The sequence below is a fragment of the Phyllobates terribilis genome, unplaced genomic scaffold (genome assembly GCF_046119375.1).
Source record: "Phyllobates terribilis strain yellow unplaced genomic scaffold, ASM4611937v1 Scaffold_2__4_contigs__length_985480577, whole genome shotgun sequence".
In the NCBI taxonomy this organism is placed as follows: Eukaryota; Metazoa; Chordata; class Amphibia; order Anura; family Dendrobatidae; genus Phyllobates; species Phyllobates terribilis.
Window position 1 is genome coordinate 217198541 of NW_027362762.1, and position 18972 is coordinate 217217512.

Genomic DNA, 18972 nt, shown 5'->3' on the forward strand with positions numbered 1-18972 from the left:
CTGACAGTGTGATTTAACACTCGCCGGCGGTTCGCGCATCATTCCACTCTCCCAACGGCACACCGTGACATGATTGAAGTGCCCCGATAGGTTGTGAGTTGTCATGACAGAGGTCTGCTGCCTGTCATTACGATACTCCTGCTCGTGGCCGGCGCTCATTGGAGATTGTAATTTTTGCTATACATTTTATGTATAGCACAGGTGATCGGACGGTCGCAGCTTCAAGTATCCTAAGGGAACTGTTAAATAAAGTATAGACTGAAAAAAAAAAGTTTTGAGTAATATGAAAAAGAAAAGTTCAAATCACCCCCATTTTGCCCACTGAAAATCGAATAAAAAAACTACACATATGTGGTGTCACGGGTTTATCGCGACAGAGAGGAGCCAGAAGACTGCAGAGTCTGATTCCTCCTACTCCTGCACTCATTAGAAACCTTTCACCTTCATATTAAACGGTGCAGGTTTCTTTTAGCAGTGCAGGGGTTAATCTGCTCAGTTGTGAGCTCCAGGAAGCATACCCTCATTTAGGCTCTCAACTGTTCACTGTTAGCCACTCCCCCGCTCCTATATCCTATATATTCTGGGCTTTGGCAAGCGATCATTACCAGAGCTAGCTTCATGCTGCATGGTTCTTCGAGTGTGGTGGAAAGTTGTTGTTTGAGAAGGCGTTTGGTGGATTTAAGCTTAGACTGTTGTGTGGTTTAGATTGTGTGCTAATCCTATTCTTCTCCTATTTTGGTTTGTTTCCCATCCTCCACTCCCCAGTGTTATCCTCTGCTGTTTGTGTGCATATATTTGTATGATTGGAATTTTCCTTTAGCCCTGTTTGTATTACCTTGTTAATCTGGTTGGTGTACTGCCATACACTACTACTCCCCTCTTCCCTGGGTGGGGGAAGGGAACAGACTGAGAGCGGATTGAAGAGCTCAGACAAGGTACATGGCCCCGGCGTCTTCTTCACCTTCAGAAGTAATCCGGGGAACAGGGCCAGCTAGGGCGACCCTAGCCTTAGGGACAGTGTAGGAGCCCCTGGTCCTGCGATACCCGACAACAGAGTCGTGACATATGGTATCACTGCGTTCAGAAATGTGCGATCTATCAAAATATAAAATAAATGAATCTGATATTAAACAGCGTAACGAGAAAAAAATTGAAATGTTACAATTACTGTTTTTGATCGCTGCAACATTGGAATAAAATACAGTAATAGGCTATCAAAACATCGGATCTACCCCAAAATGGTATCAATAAAAATGTCATCTCAGTGCACAAAAAATGAGCCACACCCCAACCCCAGATCCCGAAAATGAAAATGTCATGGAACTCGGAGGGACTCTGAAAATGGCGACAAAAGCAAAAACTTTCTTTCGTACAATTTTCAAAATTTATTTTTCGCCATTTAAATAAAAAATAAACCATACATGTTTGGTATTTGTGTACTCATACTGGAGAATCATATTACCAGGTCAGTTTTACCATATAGTGAACATGGTAAATAAAACCCCCCAAAAAACAATTCTGGAATTGCACTGTTTTTTTGTAATCACTGCACTTGGATTTTTTTTTCCGTTATCCAGTACACTATACGTTAAAATCAATAGGGCCATTCAAAATTCCAGCTCGTCCCGCAAAAAATCATTATCAGACCAGACCTCAAAATATTGCATACCTCAAATTTAGCCCCCAAACTAATTCAGAATGCAGACTGGACAAGTAAATACATTTAGTCCATGCACCTAAATTCTTACCGAGACCTGAACTCCTAATTAATCACAATCCCCAAATGGGGGAGTAAAGAAAATTAAGCAGACCAGACCCCTCCATATGTTCACTCCTTCATGAGCTCTGGGAGCCACCACAAGGAAATCCAGACATTTGGACCTAGTGTGATGTATTAAGTGGGTAAAGGGAGCACTGTATAATAACTTAGTAATGCACTCATGAGTCACCCAAGAGTTTGTCGGAAATACTACGGTCAGTACCAGTGGCCATAGATATTGGGTCCATTACTTATATAGTGTGGTCATTAATATAGAAAACAATAGTCTCATCAAGGCCATCCCTCCTCTGATCAGCTTATTATGGCAGGACCAACTACTGGAGGCCATCGTATGTTTTGTCTATCCATGCATTTTCTCTAAATGGCAGACCATGAAATAAATGGACTCCCAGAGTCTGCCAGAGCAATAGCTCTTTTCCCTTGGCATCTCTCCATTCTAATGTAAGTAATGTTGGACAGTGGTTAAGCTTGCAAGATATGCAGAAAGGGGGCTATGAGCAATAAGTAGCAAGAAGCCAGGTGTAAGGGATTTTATCATTGTTGGACTACTGAAGTGGTTTTGATAGTGGAATTATGCTTTAAGGGCCTATTGAATATATCCTAGGCAGCGAATGATACCTGTTTCAATGAGAATTATTAGTTATCTCAAAAGAATGTACCATATTATTCTGTAACTAGATAATGTAAGTGAACCCGGGAACTGAGCCATCTATTCACATCAAGACTATCCAACCAAAGAATGAGTAAAAACTGACCTCTTCAATAGTTTAAGGTTCAATGGAAGGTTCAAGAGATGCTTTATTCATCACATATAACAAATGAAGGTGTTTTAGGTATTATTCCCTTTCTGAAAAGAAGGGAATTCATCATAATGCTTTATTACTATCTGCAGTTTGCTTAACGGCTTGTTTTCTAAAATGTTGCAAGGTTGTTGGCGTTACTGCACAGCTGCATTCAAATATATACCGTATAATATGCAAGTATGCCAAGGTACTTTATTCACCCATCTCTATTCACATGATCTATTTATTGGACCTTGTTTCGGCGTCCAGGCGCTGCTGTTATACCTTAGTGCCCAGAAGAGGCTTTTTTGGTTTTGAAGTCCTTGGAGTTTTATGAAAGCAATAAAACTGCACGTTTGGACCAAACCCTAAAATAATATATATATAAAATTATCTCATTTTCAATTAGTCGTAACTCTAAAACTTTAAACCTAAAGCCGCTTGACTCCACAAGTCTAGTCTTCTGTCAACTGCCATTGGGGAATACTATTGTCCAGAAGGGGCATGTACTTTATCTGCACCAATGTTTAGCTAGGTGGTATATAGCAAAGTATTCTCTACATAAATGCCAGGAGCCAAGATTTCCCAGCAGAATATTTCCATGCTGTTCATCAGACCAGGCCACCTTCTTCAATTGCTCCATGGTTCGGTTTTTGTTGGCGCTTTCGGTGGCAGATAGAAGTCGATATAGACACTGTGATGTATTTCCGGATGTGCAGCTCCCATGCTCTGCAAGCTGTGAGGCACTGTGTGTTCTGAATCTGTTATATCCAGCAATATCTACCACAGTAGCTATTTTGTAGTATCAAACCACATGGCCTTCGCTTGCAGTTGACCATCTGACCAATAGCTAAACATTACTTTAGCCTGATGAGACAACTCAAACCAGGACTGAATGGAGAGTGAACAAACTCTTATGTCTCCAGAAACCACGCTCTATTTTAGGTTTAATACCCAAATTGTTGTAGGGCGCAGTTCTCTTATCTTCTGAACATGGTCACGTCATTTTTTATTCGCTTCATATGATGGTCTCTGTCTGGCATAGCAGAGGTGCTAGGTCCTAGTACAGTCAGGACAGCTCTGCCAGTGACTTCTGTCACTATAGGGAGCTGTTTTCTTCTGTAACTAGGGCTCCTGTTGATGCCCCACATACAGTGGAAAAATGAGCAATAAAGAAAAAAATATGTTCCTCAAATATCTTTTTTGATCCCTTCGAGGACAAATTATGTAAAAAAATAGATATATAAACAAGAGAATACAGCAGCACTCTGTAAGCGCTATAATGTATGCAAACATTGAAAAATGAAATATGGACTACATTATTGCTATATGGAATATACCATACTTATAAAAATGTAGGTACCTAGCTCATAAATTGGCCATGAGAGCCCACTAGCCACAACAAGGTGTACGATTCTTTTTTGGGACCCTAAACCTAATATTTATCAAACGTGCTCCTCCCGAGCTAAAAGTCTAGAAATGTAAAGGGCAGATAGGATCCAGCACTAATTAAAAACAGCCATAGGCTGATGGGAGGAGTGCTCAGTCAGAAATATATATAATAATATAAATATATACATATTTATAATTTATAGAAATGTTTAATATATATATATATATAATTATATTAAACATTTATATAAATTATAAATATATATAAACACCAACAATTTTAAAATAAAATAAATAATATATTGAAAAATATAAACAAATACTAAGTAAGAAATGTAAAGATTGTGTCGTAAAGAATGCTAAAAATATAACTTGTCTTGCATGAAACAAACCATCATACAGCCACATCAATGAAAAAAATTGCCCGTTGCAAATATGAGAGGCAAAAACATAATAAAAAATTGTCCGGTCACTAATATGTTAAGGGTTAGCCTTTTTTTTTTACTTTGCTATTTGCACTTAAAGAATTCTGTGTTTTTGAGTCTAGGACACTAGTTCTTGTTGACACTTGTTTTGGGGCAATCTGTATAGAATCATGTAAATATATTCTATCGCTTCATGATGTTTTTTCCAATAATTTATACTGCGCTGCCTTCAATTTCATTTGTATATTACAACAAAATTGATGCTCATGAACCCACTAGGGGCTCTGCCTTTTGCTGCCCTCTTAGAAGACAGTATTTAGCTGCTAACAAGTGGATCATCTCACCTGGCATATTTTTCTCAACCTTACAGGTCAGAGCCCTCACTGCAACTTCACCAATTAGACTTGGGCCGGTTTCAGACAGCCGCATTTCACGGTCTGTGCACAGACTGACCATGGGGCTCCTTACCAGAACTTACAGCCTCGTAGGCAATGTAGGAGGCTGTAAGTTCAGGTCGGTTGACTTGCTGTCCTTTCATTGCGTCTGTATGTGGATCGTGAACTCTAGCCAGATAAACTTTGCCTTACTCTGACAAAATCATTTAATTTCCATCTTGAAGAATATTGTTTTATGAAATTTGTTTTGACCAGTTTTTTTCATCCAGTTTCAGGATTGTTCATCTGTATGGGGCCATTGACTATAATAAGGTCAGATTTGTAGGCATTGCTTAAGCCAACAGAAATTGGATACAAAAAAATTGGTCATGAATAAGCCCTTTCGCTAAACTTACACATCCATGTGACACATTCTACTGTTGTCAGTTTTTTCCCGGACTGCACACTGACCCATAGAGTTTTATTGATCCATACACACATCAGTTTTAAAAATGGGTCCGTGTCTCAGATTTCGTCAGCCATTAAAGTCTATGGGTCGTGTAAAACCTAAGACATGCTTTCTACTTCAGAGTTCCATCTGAGTTGCATCCATTTTTAACTTATACATTGAGTCAGTTGATAAAAAAAATGTTTAGACAGTACCTACTTCAGTGAAAAGAAGAAAAAAAAACATAAGCAGCTCAGAAAATAATTGGTCTGCTTCTTTCTGATGGTAACACTCCCCCGGATGTGGGAATTTAGCTTTAATACTCATTCAAACCATTTCAAAGTGAAAATTACTGGAAAAAATTACAATAATACTAAAACAGTAATGCATCATTTATGTAAATGTCCACTTTAAAATGTAAAAGTATAATGTAACCAAAAAAATAGATGAGAGATGCTCTTTTGGAGAGAAGGATTTCAAATACCCTCTTATTTTAGATACATATATTTATTATTAAAAAAGAAAAAATTTAAAAACAAAAATACTGGCAGTCCTCGAGTTACGAACTAGATTCGTTCTGTAGCTTTGTTTGTAAGCGAGATATGTATGCAAGTTTGAACAGGGCTGAGAAAAAAATTAATAATACGGCTGACCACTCTGTCCGCCCCACTGCGCGCCACCCGTCATCCGGTCCTCTTCTTTACACTGTTGTGCACCACAACACCAGTCTCTTCACTATAGACCAAAGACTTTCAGCAGCATCCAGGCCTTGGAGGTTACAGCACTTCATAAGGTTATGCCGTTAATGGTGGAAAGAAGAGGGCCAGAGGGCAGGTGGCGAGCAGCAGGGTGTCCGGAGAGATGAGTATTCAATTTTTTTTTTCTGAACCAATACTCGCCTCTCCATCCACCTTGCTGTTTGCTGCTCCTCTTCTTGCCACATCGGGCGTACTATGTCTCCAGCCTCTTCATTATAAACCAGGACATACCCAAGCCTCGGAGGATACTGCGCGTCATAAGGTTACAATGATGATGCGACCTCATGACTTGAAGCGAGCTCCGACCTGCACTCGGCTTGATGTTTTTGTCTAAAATGAAGAAGCCGGAGTTGCGGTGGGCAAAAATGGAAAGAAGAGGCCCAGATGGTGGCCAGAGAAGTCCACTGTGAGGTGAGTATATTAGGTTGATTTTGAACATCCGTCTTTCGTAACCAGGGGACGTACATAAGTTGGATGTTCGTAATTCGGGGACTTCCTGTATTTGTGCAACTGTGGATGAAATGTTAAAGACCTACAATCCTCATACAACATTGACATGATAAGTTGCATCCAATAGGCACAAGTTCATTGAGGTTTGTGTTAGTTTTTTAGTTACAAAAGAATAGGCTTATAATTTCTCTCTGCATTGTGAGAGTACTTAAATTCTGGAAATAAGTAATGGTCCAAATATCAGAAATTCAGTTTGACTAAATTTCTCCTTTAACAGTATTCTATTTTATTGTAACCACCATCTAGCAGTAGTGCGAGCACCCCGCAGCCCGTAAGCTCCCACTCCCTGCAATAGTCATTTTTGAAACCGCTTGACAATACAGTAAAGGGATAGCCGCAGTGGCCATTTTAATGTTTGTTCATGTTACGCCACGCAAGACTGCATACTCATTAATCAAAGAAGTCAAAAAATGTGCCTCTATCATAATGTGGCTATAATTCATTTTCTTAGGGAATGTTTCTAAACATAATGCGCTTTCTGCATCTAATTTTTCTCGCTAAAGCTAGTTATGCAAAATACATCTTCCAAATTCATTTTTCACTGTCACATATTTGTATGTGATCCAGTTGCATCAATGCAAACAATTGTCACTTCCATTTTGCTTAAAGCGCGGCTCCCCTTAGAACACCTCAAAAGTTCAGAATGCTGCCTTTTTATGTAATGTTCTTGGCTTCGAGTCAGTTTTAACCTTTTATGCAGGGAGAAGAATATTCTGCCTGTGTATACCTCCCATTGAAGAGTGGTTCACAGGTTTATCGACAACCAATACGTCTTTTTACTGACCAGCAATGTAAGAGACTAGCATCCCCCAATGGGTGACAATCCAGTAGCTGTCAGCTGTACACTATAGCTGACAACTTGCTGCATCAGCCATGATCAGTGTTTGTACCGACCATGGCTTAGATCAGGGGTGGGCAATTAATTTTCCCGAGGGGCCACATGAGAGACTGTGACTGTTGGGGAGGGCCGAACCAATAGGTCCAGCATGACAGCCCCTCCTGTGTCCAGCATGAGAGCCCCTCTGTGTCCAGCATGAGAGCCCCCCCCTGTGTCCAGCATGAGAGCCTCCCTGTGTCCAGCATGAGAGCCTCCCTGTGTCCAGCATGAGAGCCCCCCTGTGTTCAGCCTGAGAGTACCCCCCCTGTGTCCAGCATTAAAGCCCCCCCTTCGTCCAGCATGAGAGTGCCCCCCCTGTGTCCATCATTAAAGCCCCCCCTATGTCCAGCATATACTTACCTCACTCCCTGTTCCCCTGGCGCTCCTGTCTGAGAAGCACTGACTCTCCGCAGTGCACAGGCTGACGCCATCGCGTCAGCTGTTTCTAATGCTGATTGATGGAAGAGCGAGGTAGCGGCCCCTCCTCCACCAATGCATTCACAGCGGATTGAGACCGCGGATTGAGACAGCGGTGACGGCGTGTGGACGGGCAGTGACGGCGGGCAGTGACAGCATGTGTGTGAGCTGGGAAGGGCATAGTGCGGCCCGTGGGCCACTGTTATCAGCCCCTTGGCAGTCTTGGTCCACGGGCCGGACTGGAAAAGCCAGAGGGCCGAATGTGGCCCGCGGGCCGCACTTTGCCCAAGTCTGGCTTAGATGCTGCTTTCAATAGTGACTACAGAATCTACATAGTTAACATAGTGTGGGGGCTCCCTCTTTAACTCCATTGGCACCCTGAGATTTTGGTTGTGTGGTCCTGATGTTTGTCATGGGAGTTCATGGCCAAATAATGGCCTTAAAGCCTTCCAGCTATAGCGGCCTGTCCAGAAGTTATCAAAATTTAGGTGGTAAAAATAAACTTTTTCTTTCTTGTCATGCCACTTTGCATTAATTCCTGAAAAGCACCTGAAGGGTTAATAAACTACCTGAAAGCAATTTTGAATATGTTGAGGCTTGCGGTTTTTATAATGATATCACTTTTTGGTGGTTTCCAATATATAGGACCCACAAAATCACTTCAAAACTGAACAGGTCGCTATAAAAATAAGTTTTGTAAATTTCCTTGAAAAAATGAAAAATTACTGCTACATTTTTAAACCTTCTAAAATACTAACAAAATAAAACAACACTTTACAAATGGTGCTGATATAAAGCAGACATGAGGGAAATGTTATTTATTAATGTTTTTGTGTGGTATGACTAGCTGGATTAAAGGGATAATCATTCAAAGTTTGAAAATTGCAATTTTTAAAACATTTTTGTCAAATTTCTGATATTTTTATAAATAAACGCAAAACATATCAACCTTAATTTACCATTATTACAAAGTACCTTATAATATGCCATGAAAAAACAATCTCAAAATCACTGGGATTTGTTGAATCATTCCAGAGTTATTACTACATAAAGTGACACTGGTCAAATTTCAAAAAATTGGTCCGGTCACTAAGGGGTTAATCTTGGAGAGTGCACTACTTCCCTGCCTCTCTTCTTCCTGTTTGCTGGAGGTGAACACTCCTGAAGATTGACAGTTCATTCCAGAGGCATAGTTTCCCCACTTGTCCAAACTGTGCACTCTTTGCTTTCTGTAGCGGCATTGGAGAATTGCAGTGACACAAAAGCCAGACTGATCGTGTGTTCTAAGGATCAAGCTAACATTAGAGTTGTGCTTACAGGAATTGATTGAAAAGAACCTATATAGTGGCTTGCGAAAGTATTGACCCCTTTTGGCATTTTTTTGTGTTTTGCTACCTCACCTGGAATTTCACTGTTTTTTAGTTTTTTTTGAAGGTTTGCATCAGTTCATGTAGAGAACATGCCTAGAGATGTTAACGTTTGGTTTTCTCTTTATTATGAAGCAAACAAGAAATGGGACAAAATAACTGAAAAGTATTCACTCCCCTAAAGTCAGTACTTTGGAGAGCCTCCTTTTGTGGTAATTACAGCTGCAAGTCGCTTTGGATAAATCTGTATGAGCTTTCCACATCTTGCTACTGGGAGTTTTGCCCATTCCTCAAGGCAAAACTGCTCCAGCTCCTTAAAGTATCCTGTGGGTCATTGTCTTGTTGGAAGGTGAACCTCCATCCCAGTCTCAAATCACTGACAGACTGAAACAGGTTTTTGCTCAAGAATATCCCTGTATTTCGCACCTTCCATCTTGCCCTTGACTCGGACCATTTTCCCTGCCGATGGAGTTCTTGGGGTGATGAGCTGTATTGGTTTGGCTCCAGACAGCGCTTACCTTGGTGGCAAAAAAGTTACATTTTGGTCTCCTCTAACCACAGCATCTTCTTCCATACATTTGGGGAGTCTCTCACATGTCTTTTGGTAAATGCAAAACGAGCCTTACAATTTTTGTGTGTAAGTAAAGGCTTTTTTTCTGCCCACTCTTCCATAAAGGCCACGTCTATGGATTGTACGGCTTATTGTAGTCGTAAGGACAGATACTCCTGTCTCTGCTTGGGAACTCTGCAGTTCCTTCAAGGTTACTTTTGGTCTTTGTGCTGCCTCTCTGATTAATACCTTCCTTGCCCAGCCAAGAGTTTTGGCAGGTTTGTTGTGGTACCATGTTCTTTCCATTTGATAATGGATTTGATGATTCTCCAGGGGATCATCAGGGATTGGGATATTTTTTTTATAGCCCAACACTGACTTGTACTTCTCAATAACTTTGTCCCCGACTTGTTTGGAGATCTCCTTGATCTTCATGGTGTTATTTGGTTAGTGGTGCCTCTTGCTTAATGGTGTTGCAGCCTGTGTGGCCTTTCAGAAAAGGAGTGTATATTCTGGCAGACCATGTGACACTTAGATTGCTGTTATGCTCTTTGCAGAGGGACCCAGCAAGACTGGCACCAAACCAGCAAAAGTGCAGCCACAGACTCACTTGGCACAAGCTGCCCAGCTAGGTGAGCCCTTGAGGGCCGGGAATACTGGTAACCTAGCTTCCAGTAAATGGAAAGGGGACTTTGGCCGAGCTTTTCCCAGGCCCACTATCGCCTGACAGCTGGCGTCTGGCGACACGGTCGGTGACTAGTCAAGAACCAGATGAGTACCTCTGCAAGAACCCCAGGAAGTGTAACCAGAAGAGAAAATGAGAAAACCCCTGAAAAGATAGCAATACTAATGCTAGCACCACTCACCACAGCACATAGGAGCTGCAGTAAACAGCAAAGGACTGAGCAGGGGGCAGGATTAAATAGCCTGCCTAATGATCAGGTGTTGAATACCTCCCAATCCTCCCCAGCCACTCCCTGCTAGTTTGAACAGCAGAATGGACATCCCACCACTGCATAGTGCCAGACACTGCAGCGACCTGCGTTGCCTGGCAACCGGAGAAATCAATGAGAGACATGGCGTCCCACGTCCTCACACATCCTACAACACCAGAACGCGATGCTCCATAAGATTGAGACATTCTCCGTGCACACTTAGCTCTGCTTCCAGGGTCAGGATAATGGCGGCGCCTGCGACTGCATTAGCGTAGCACCGGACCTGCTCCATTCCCAGGAGGGAGCACAGAACCACGATTCCTAACAATTGCACACATGGACTTCCTTTCACTAAGCATGTGACTTATGAAGGTAATTGCTTGCACCAGAAGTTTTCATCGCAAAAGGGGTGAATACATATGCACATGCCAATTTTTAGTTATTTGATCCCTTAAATTTCATAGAATCATAGAATGTTAGAGTTGGAAGGGACCTCCGGGGTTATTGTGTCCAACATTGTGTCTTGCTCAATGCAGGATTCCCTAAACCATCTCAGGCAGATGTCTGTCCAGCCTCTGTTTGAAGACTGCCATGTAAGAACTCACCACCTCTCGTGGCAGCCTGTTCCACTCATTGATCACCCTCACTGTCAAAAAGTTTTTTCTAATATCTAATCTCTCTTTTCCCTTTCAGTTTCATTTCATTGCTTCTCATGTATCTATGTGCAAATGAGAATCCCTTCAGATATTTGTAGACCGCTATTAAGTCTCCTCTTAGGCTGTGTGCCCACTATGCGTTTTTTAAGCGTTTCCGCAGTGGCAATTCCGCTGCAGAAACGCTTAAAAAACGCTTGGTAGAAGGTCTGCCATATTCCCCAATGATTTTCCGCTGCGGATTATCATTGCGGAAAAATCCGCAGCACTAACAATTATTTTGCGGAATCGCGGCATTTTCCTCGCCATTGAATCGCATAATATCCGCATCACTACATGTGCACATGCGTATATTATGCGATTCTATGTGCGGATGGTACCCGGGTTTGGAGAAGAGGAGACTCTCCTCCAGACCCGGGTACCATAGTACCTGTTAAAAAAAAAAAAATTAAAATAAAAAAATACATTATACTTACCTTCTGATGGCCCCCTGTCTCCATAGCGAACCGTCCTAGCTATTTAACTGCTGTTTTCTATTTTACTGGCCACCGGTGCAGTGTATTAAAGGTGCCCATTTTTCTGGGCACTGAGTGCAGGCTTGCAAGCGCAGCTCTGAAGCTGTACTTATTACTGGATCCAGCCAGTTGTAGTACCCCTGATTCTCCTCTGATGCTGTAGTATGTTACCTTTGTTTGCAGCACGGGAAGATTGCATAGTTAAGACCAACGGTGTGACCATGCTGTTTTTCTGAACTGTTTATCTACACAAGGGCACCACCCCCGAAAAGCAGAAAGCAGGCAGATAAATGGTGCGCTCCTGAAGATAGACAATTACACAGCCCCTTTACTTTTGTTACATGAGTGCAAAAGGCGTGCTTCTCAATTTATCTAAAATCAGTGTACTGCATCCCTTTCCAGTATAGCATTGATTCTAAAGAGATTACCAATTCTGCAAATCCTTGCAGCAATTTGTCCAAATCTCCAGTGCTTTCCATATTTAGTTTTTCATTAATTTTTAGTACCTTTCATATATTTACTGAATAGAATGACACTACCTGGTTATCCTTTTGTGATAGTCCGATGTATTCCAGCCTGTCGGAGGCTCAAAGGACAGCTATTTTGCCTCAATCTGACAGGAGAACCCTATAGACATGTTTGGTGTGTATGTCGGGAGCTTTTCTGGTGCACATTCTGAAAGAAAACCAATAACCTGAGGCCCTTAGTGTGAAAACTTGTATTGTATTTCTAAGGAGAGAAATGTAGAAAAACTTCATACGCTGCCTCCAAAGGATTTTTCCAGCTACTCAGTGTTAAATTGGAGCCCTCTTTTTGGGCTAAAAGCTAAAATTAAGCAGAACTTATTCCCTTGTATAAACCTATAGTATATTTTTTAGTTATTAGTTCTCTATTTCTTTTGTATGGAGACTGAATTTCTAGTCCAATCTGAATTGTAATTTCATTATTGCTTCTTTTTCAAGACTATTGAGAATGTACTACAACCAGTTCTAGATCCTATACGCACCGGATAAGCATTAGCTGCTAATATGTTGTGTAACTTTATTCACCAGGGCACGCTCTACTTGAGTTTAAAGGAAATCTGTCAGCAGGTTTTTGCTACCTAATCTGAGAGCTGCATGTTATTTTGCATGTTGTTTGGTTATACTGTATTTTACATCGTATAATGTCAATCCAAACGATGATGAGGTTAAAGGGTTATTCTACCTTTCATAGCTGAAGTGGAATTAACTACTTCTAGGTCCTGACCATCAGAGTCAGGGTTAGGAAAACAGCTGAGTGCTGTCTGCATATCTACTATATAAATGATTGGATGTTATGGAGATTATGTAGCACAGGGCGCTATGCTGCTCCCACAACCCAAGAGATATGCGTGTAGCTCAATTTGCTACACTGTTTCATAACTCATGTCTCTATCTATGGGAGTCATGCAAACATGTAGCCTAGCTGTGCTTGGATATTTTTGTAACCTCGCCTCTGTTGGTCGGGTCCTAGAAGCCGTTATTCCCATCTCTGCCAAAGAGGGAAATAACCAGGGGTGGGATTCAGATTTTTAACAAGTTCCCTATTTGTGTTAGGAAACCACACCCATATAAACAGCCATGCCCATTTGGTGATCACACCCATTTTTCCTAAACCACAAAATACAAGTAACAGGAGCTAAAAGTAAAAGTGCTTCCTCTTCTTACCCTACCTATACCTTCATTCATAGTCTCATTGCTTCCTATCCAGTACACATTGTTCCAGTCACACTATCAGTCACTTCTTAGAATGGTGAATAGTATTAAAGGGATTTCTACACGTTTTGAAAATTAGTAGTAAAAGAACCCTGCTCAAATTGGAAAAGATGACCACCTGTCCATCTGTCATCTCAATTGTTTGCTGCACTTAATTTCTGGCCTTAGCAGCCATAGGCCAAATATGCACTAAATATCTCCACACCATGGCCAGACCATATATTAACACCACATAGTGACTGAATAATACCACATATAAAGGAGAATTACCGCTACACCATGACCAGACTACATATTGCCACCACATAGTGACCGAATACTACAATACTGATTAATAAAAAACACAATACTAATAACACTAAGGCTATATTCACACATGTTCGGTTTTTCAGTGTCACAAATCTGCCGCAAAACCTAATCTCTGGCAGGAAATCAGCTGCGTCAAAAATGCAGGTTTTGATGCGTTTTTTTGGTGTGTTTTTTCAGCATTTTTTTCACTGTCCTTCTGTCTCTATTTATGCATGTGCATAAAGTTCTGTGAAAAAAAAGAACCCCATTCTATTTTGGCATAAAAAACGCTGATACAAATGTTGGTGCATTTTTGATGATTTTTTCACCACACATTACTTCCTATGGGTGAAAAAACGCTGAAAGAAGGGACATACTCTATTTTCCAAAAACCCAACCAAGGCACAACATATGCAGCAAAAAAAACAAAAAACAAGATGTGTGAACAGATAATTCTGATTTATCATAGACTTTGCTGGTACTGCAAAACCCAGCTGAAAGTTTGCATAAAAATCTGCAGCAAAAAATGCTGAAAAACCCAACGTGTGTGAACATAGCCTAATATTACCATCAGTGCCATTATACGCTGGAGCTTTGTATATATTATACAGGGAATACAGTGATCACCAGTGACATTATACACAGGAGCTCTGTATATAGTGTACAGGTAATACAGTAATCACCAGCAACATTATACACAGGATCTCTGTATATAGTGTTAGTGTACAGGTAATACAGTAATCACCGGAGACATTATACTAAGGAGCTCTGTATATAGTTTAAGTGTACAGTTAATGTAGTGACCATATTATGCACAGGATCTCTGTATGTACTATATAGTGTAAGTGTACATGTAATACAGTGACTTCCCAGTAACCTCTCTAATTGAAGTCATTCATCTTCGCTTTTCTTCTTCATCCAGCGCAGACCGCTATAACTTTTTCCAGCCTGGACTCGTGTGCAGAAAGTGACACACAGTCATATATAACTGATCATTTGTAGAACACATTCCCCACTTTTTCCCCGACTTCCACACTGCGCCAGATGAAGAAAAAAAAGCGACATAGTGCCGCCCTGCATGTAACTGGACCTCCCTTTTTTCCCCCTACTACAAACAGTAGCCACAAAAGTAAAATATATTACAGCAGTAATAATGTCCCGTAAATTAATAATCTTTGTTCCTCATCCTGGCCCCCATACAGTAATTAGTTCACCCATCCCGGGCCCTTACCTGTAATAATGTTTTCCATCCTTGCTACTTTCTGTAATAATGTCCTTCATCCTGGTCTCCCATTCTGGTCCCCATATGTCCTCCATCCTTGTTCCACTATATCCCCCATCCCGGTCCCCATATGTCCCTCCTGGTCTCCAACTGGTCCCTGTATGTCCTCCATTTGTTTTCCACCCTGGTCCCCATGTGTCCCATATATGTCCTCCCTCTTGGTCCCCATATGTTCCCAATATGTCCTCCACCCTGGTTCCCATATGTTCCCAATATGTCCTCCCTCCTGGTCCCCATATGCCCTCAATATTGCTGCTCTTCTGTAATAAAATTAAAAAAAATATATTGTTACCTGTCCACAATAAAGCAGCATCCTGTTCCTGCTCCATATGGGGCGCAGAAGGGCCAGCGCATGCAGTGACGTCATATCCCGGTGACGTGCGAGCCAACGTCCGCTTCCAGCCTCTGATAGGCCGGCATCTATTTTAACTATTGTACCCCAATACACTTCAACTGAATGTGCATCCAAGGTTGCAAATGGGGGCCCCCATTACCAAATGTAGCACTGCTTCTTGCCAATTCGAGCAACTGGCTGCAATTTTAACAGCCGGTTTCCCCAAACCGGTGAGAACCAGCTGAATCCCACCCCTGGGAATAACTCTTCAATACAAAAAACAATCGCATTCATTTTGTGTAGCTTACTAATTGTTCTCATTTGCTACTTGTTAATTTGTGTGCTCTCTTCCAACTTATCGTTAAGATGCCTGGTAAAATTACAGATAAGTTGTGTAGGAAAAGTAAACATTTTTGCTTTTGTCTTGGTTGACTATGCTAAAAAGACATAGGACCTGATTCATGAAGACCAGCGTTTTTCATGCCAGTCTCTTTGAGGCGGTGAACTGAAGTCAGAAGCACCGGATTCAGTGTGTGCACCTCGCCACAAATCTTAGTCCAGCGGGAATGGAGTAAGATTTGTGGCATATGGAATGCGGTAGCTAATCATGAATTTGATGAGCGGGCTTGCCATGCCCCCATCCTGCCCCATCTCCACCCACTTTGTTGGACCTGGGCAAAATGGTGTGAAAACACCTAAAGTCACAAAATTTTAGTGCAGCCTTGTGTTGCACTAAAATGTTTGGACTTTTCAAAGTTTTTTATACGAATTCTAGCATAAAAGTTTTGACTAATAGGGCCCATAGCATAAAATCGCTGCTATCTTACTCCATGATAACTTTGTCCCTCCTAGTTTCCCGGTAGAAAATAAGAGTATGTTACTGAAAATAATCTAGCCATTGAAATAAAATAAGTTTTCAGAGACGCACGGTAATAGAAGAATAAATGGCAAATAAATAACACCATTATCATTCATAGCATGGTGTTATAACGCACAAAACAGGAGATCCGTATGCTATACATCACACAACATACTACACTAATGTGCCTATGTATTAAAAACGCCTGTCAATATAGCTATCTTGACAGTCATATTCGATGGAAGATTTGAAGAATGAGGAATCCCAGGACATGAATAAAGGAAAGGAGTGATGATCCATTTTACTGATGAAGGGGAGAATTTATAAATTATAGTGCTTGCTTTCTACACCAGCTCGTAGTAGATGCTACTGCTTTCTTTGTACCTTCTATTTTACTTTCCTGGCTGTACTAAGTAAGATGATAGCAGGATGCCATTTAAAGGACCGTGAGTATATTATGTTCACCAGGAAATGGTTACTTTAAAAAAAATGTTACCAATTTTATCTTTTCATGGCATTGTGACAGCTGTACGGTGAGCAGCATTCTGAAATAAATGATCATCGGCTTCAATAAGCATTAATTAAATCCTCAATCATTGTTACTTTGTTTTATCATATTTCTTTGTATTTTAATGTACAACTTAGTGTTGCAAGAATTTTTTTTCTTGAAACAGAAGCATTTGAATTTGAAAATCTACAGAGGTATTTCATTTATAGGTGGCCATGTTAATAAATCATTAAAGTAAGTAACCGTCGTTTTAATTCTTATTTCATAAATATACAATACACATGAAAATAAGCAACTTTGTAATACAGTGGTGTGAAAAACTGTTTGCCCCCTTCCTGATTTCTTATTCTTTTGCATGTTTGTCACACTTAAGTGATTCAGATCACAAAACAAATTTAAATATTAGACAAAAATCACACAAGTAAGCACAAAATGCTGTTTTTAAATGAAGGTTTTTAATTATTAAGGGAATAAGAAATCCAAACCTACAGGGCCCTTTGTGAAAATGTGATTGTCCCCTAAAACATAAATTAACTGTGGTTTATCTCATCTTTGGAAAGCTGAGTTTAATTTCCCTAGCCACACACAGAAATCCCTTAAATAGTACCTGCATGACAAAGTGGAGTAGAACAAAATGTAATGGCCAGCCAACCAAAATTACCCCAAAAGCGTAGCGACGCCTCATCCAAGAGGTCACAAAAGACTCCACAACAACATCCAAAGATCTGCAGGCCTCACTTGCCTCAGAGTTCCAAGACAAAACCACTGCTGAGCAAAAAGAACCTAAAGGCGCGTTTCAGTTTTGCCAGAAAACATTTTGATGATCGCCGAGACTTTTGAGAGAATACTCTGTGGACTGAAGAGACAAAAGTTTAACTTTTTGGAAGGTATATGTCCCATTACATCTGGCGTAGAAGTAACACAGCATTTCAGAAAAGGCACATCATACCAACAGTAAAATATGGTGGTGCTAGTGTGATGGTTTGGGGCTGTTTTGCTGCTTTAGGACCTGGAAGACTTGATGTGGTAAATGGAACCATGTATTCTGCTGTCTACCAAAAAATCCTGAAGGAGAATGTCCGGCCATCTGTTTGATTTCAAGCTGAAGCGCGCTTGGCAGTAGGACAATGAGTCCACTTCTGAATGGCTTAAGAAAAACAAAATTAAGACTTTGGAGTGGTCTAGTCAAAGTCCTGATTTTAATCTGATTGAGATGCTGTGGCATGAGCTTAAAAAAGGGTTTCGTGCTCGGAAACCCTCAAGCGTGCCTGAATTACAACAATTTTGCAAAGATGAGTGGGCCAAAATTCCTCCAAAGGGTTGTAAAAGACTCATTGCCAGTTATTGCAGGGACCTGTAGGTTTGGATTTCTTTTTCCCTTAAATAATAAAGACCTTCATTTAAAAACTGCATTTTGTGTTTACTTGTGTTATATTTGTCTAATATTTCAATTTGTTTTGTGATCTGAAACATTTAAGTGCGACAAACATGCAAAAGAATAAGAAATCAGGACGGGGCAAACACTTTATCACACCACTGTATATTTTCATTCTAAAAATTCTCATTTCACAGGTAAAATCTGTATTCAAAACAGATTGTTACATTACTGAGATAGGAGACAGCAGTTGGTACTGATAAGATTCTATGTAAGTGGGAGGGCTGGAGGAGGAAGGAGGAGTTTGAGGAAGAGCTTCCTTCTATAAAGAACCTTATCAATAATAACTGCCATCTCTTATCTCAATAATGTAACAATCTGTCTTCACTAAATACACATTTTACTTGTGAGTTGAGAATGTTGAAATTGAATAATTAGTCTTGGTAGAGAAAGAAGCTGATTTCTTTAAGATACATTGTAAAGTTTTCTATTTTCATGTGCGCTGTTGATTTATGAAATAAAAATTAAAACGAGGGTTACTCTTTTGACTGCTTTTGCTGATCATCTACTGCATATGGAGCATTGCCTGAAGTTTCTCTCTTTCTATTCAGCTTCCCTAAGGGCAATCAGCATTTCCATTAAATTGTTTACATGGCATCTTGTTTTATTTAGAAGAACTCTACCTTACTATTGTAGTCTAAAGGACCAAAACGTGGATCGTGCATCATATCATTAAACTGCTTCTGGAATTGTCTGAACTGAAATAAAATTTAGCAGGTCTCTTTTTTTTTGATAATTTTTCGAATT

The 18972-nt window shown here is 40.5% G+C and overlaps 1 protein-coding gene across 2 annotated transcripts in view; it reads left to right on the forward strand.

Moving 5' to 3' along the window:
* Positions 1-18972, forward strand: part of ENOX1 (ecto-NOX disulfide-thiol exchanger 1) — a 691503-nt gene that overhangs the window by 624881 nt on the left and 47650 nt on the right. The window lies entirely within an intron of this gene.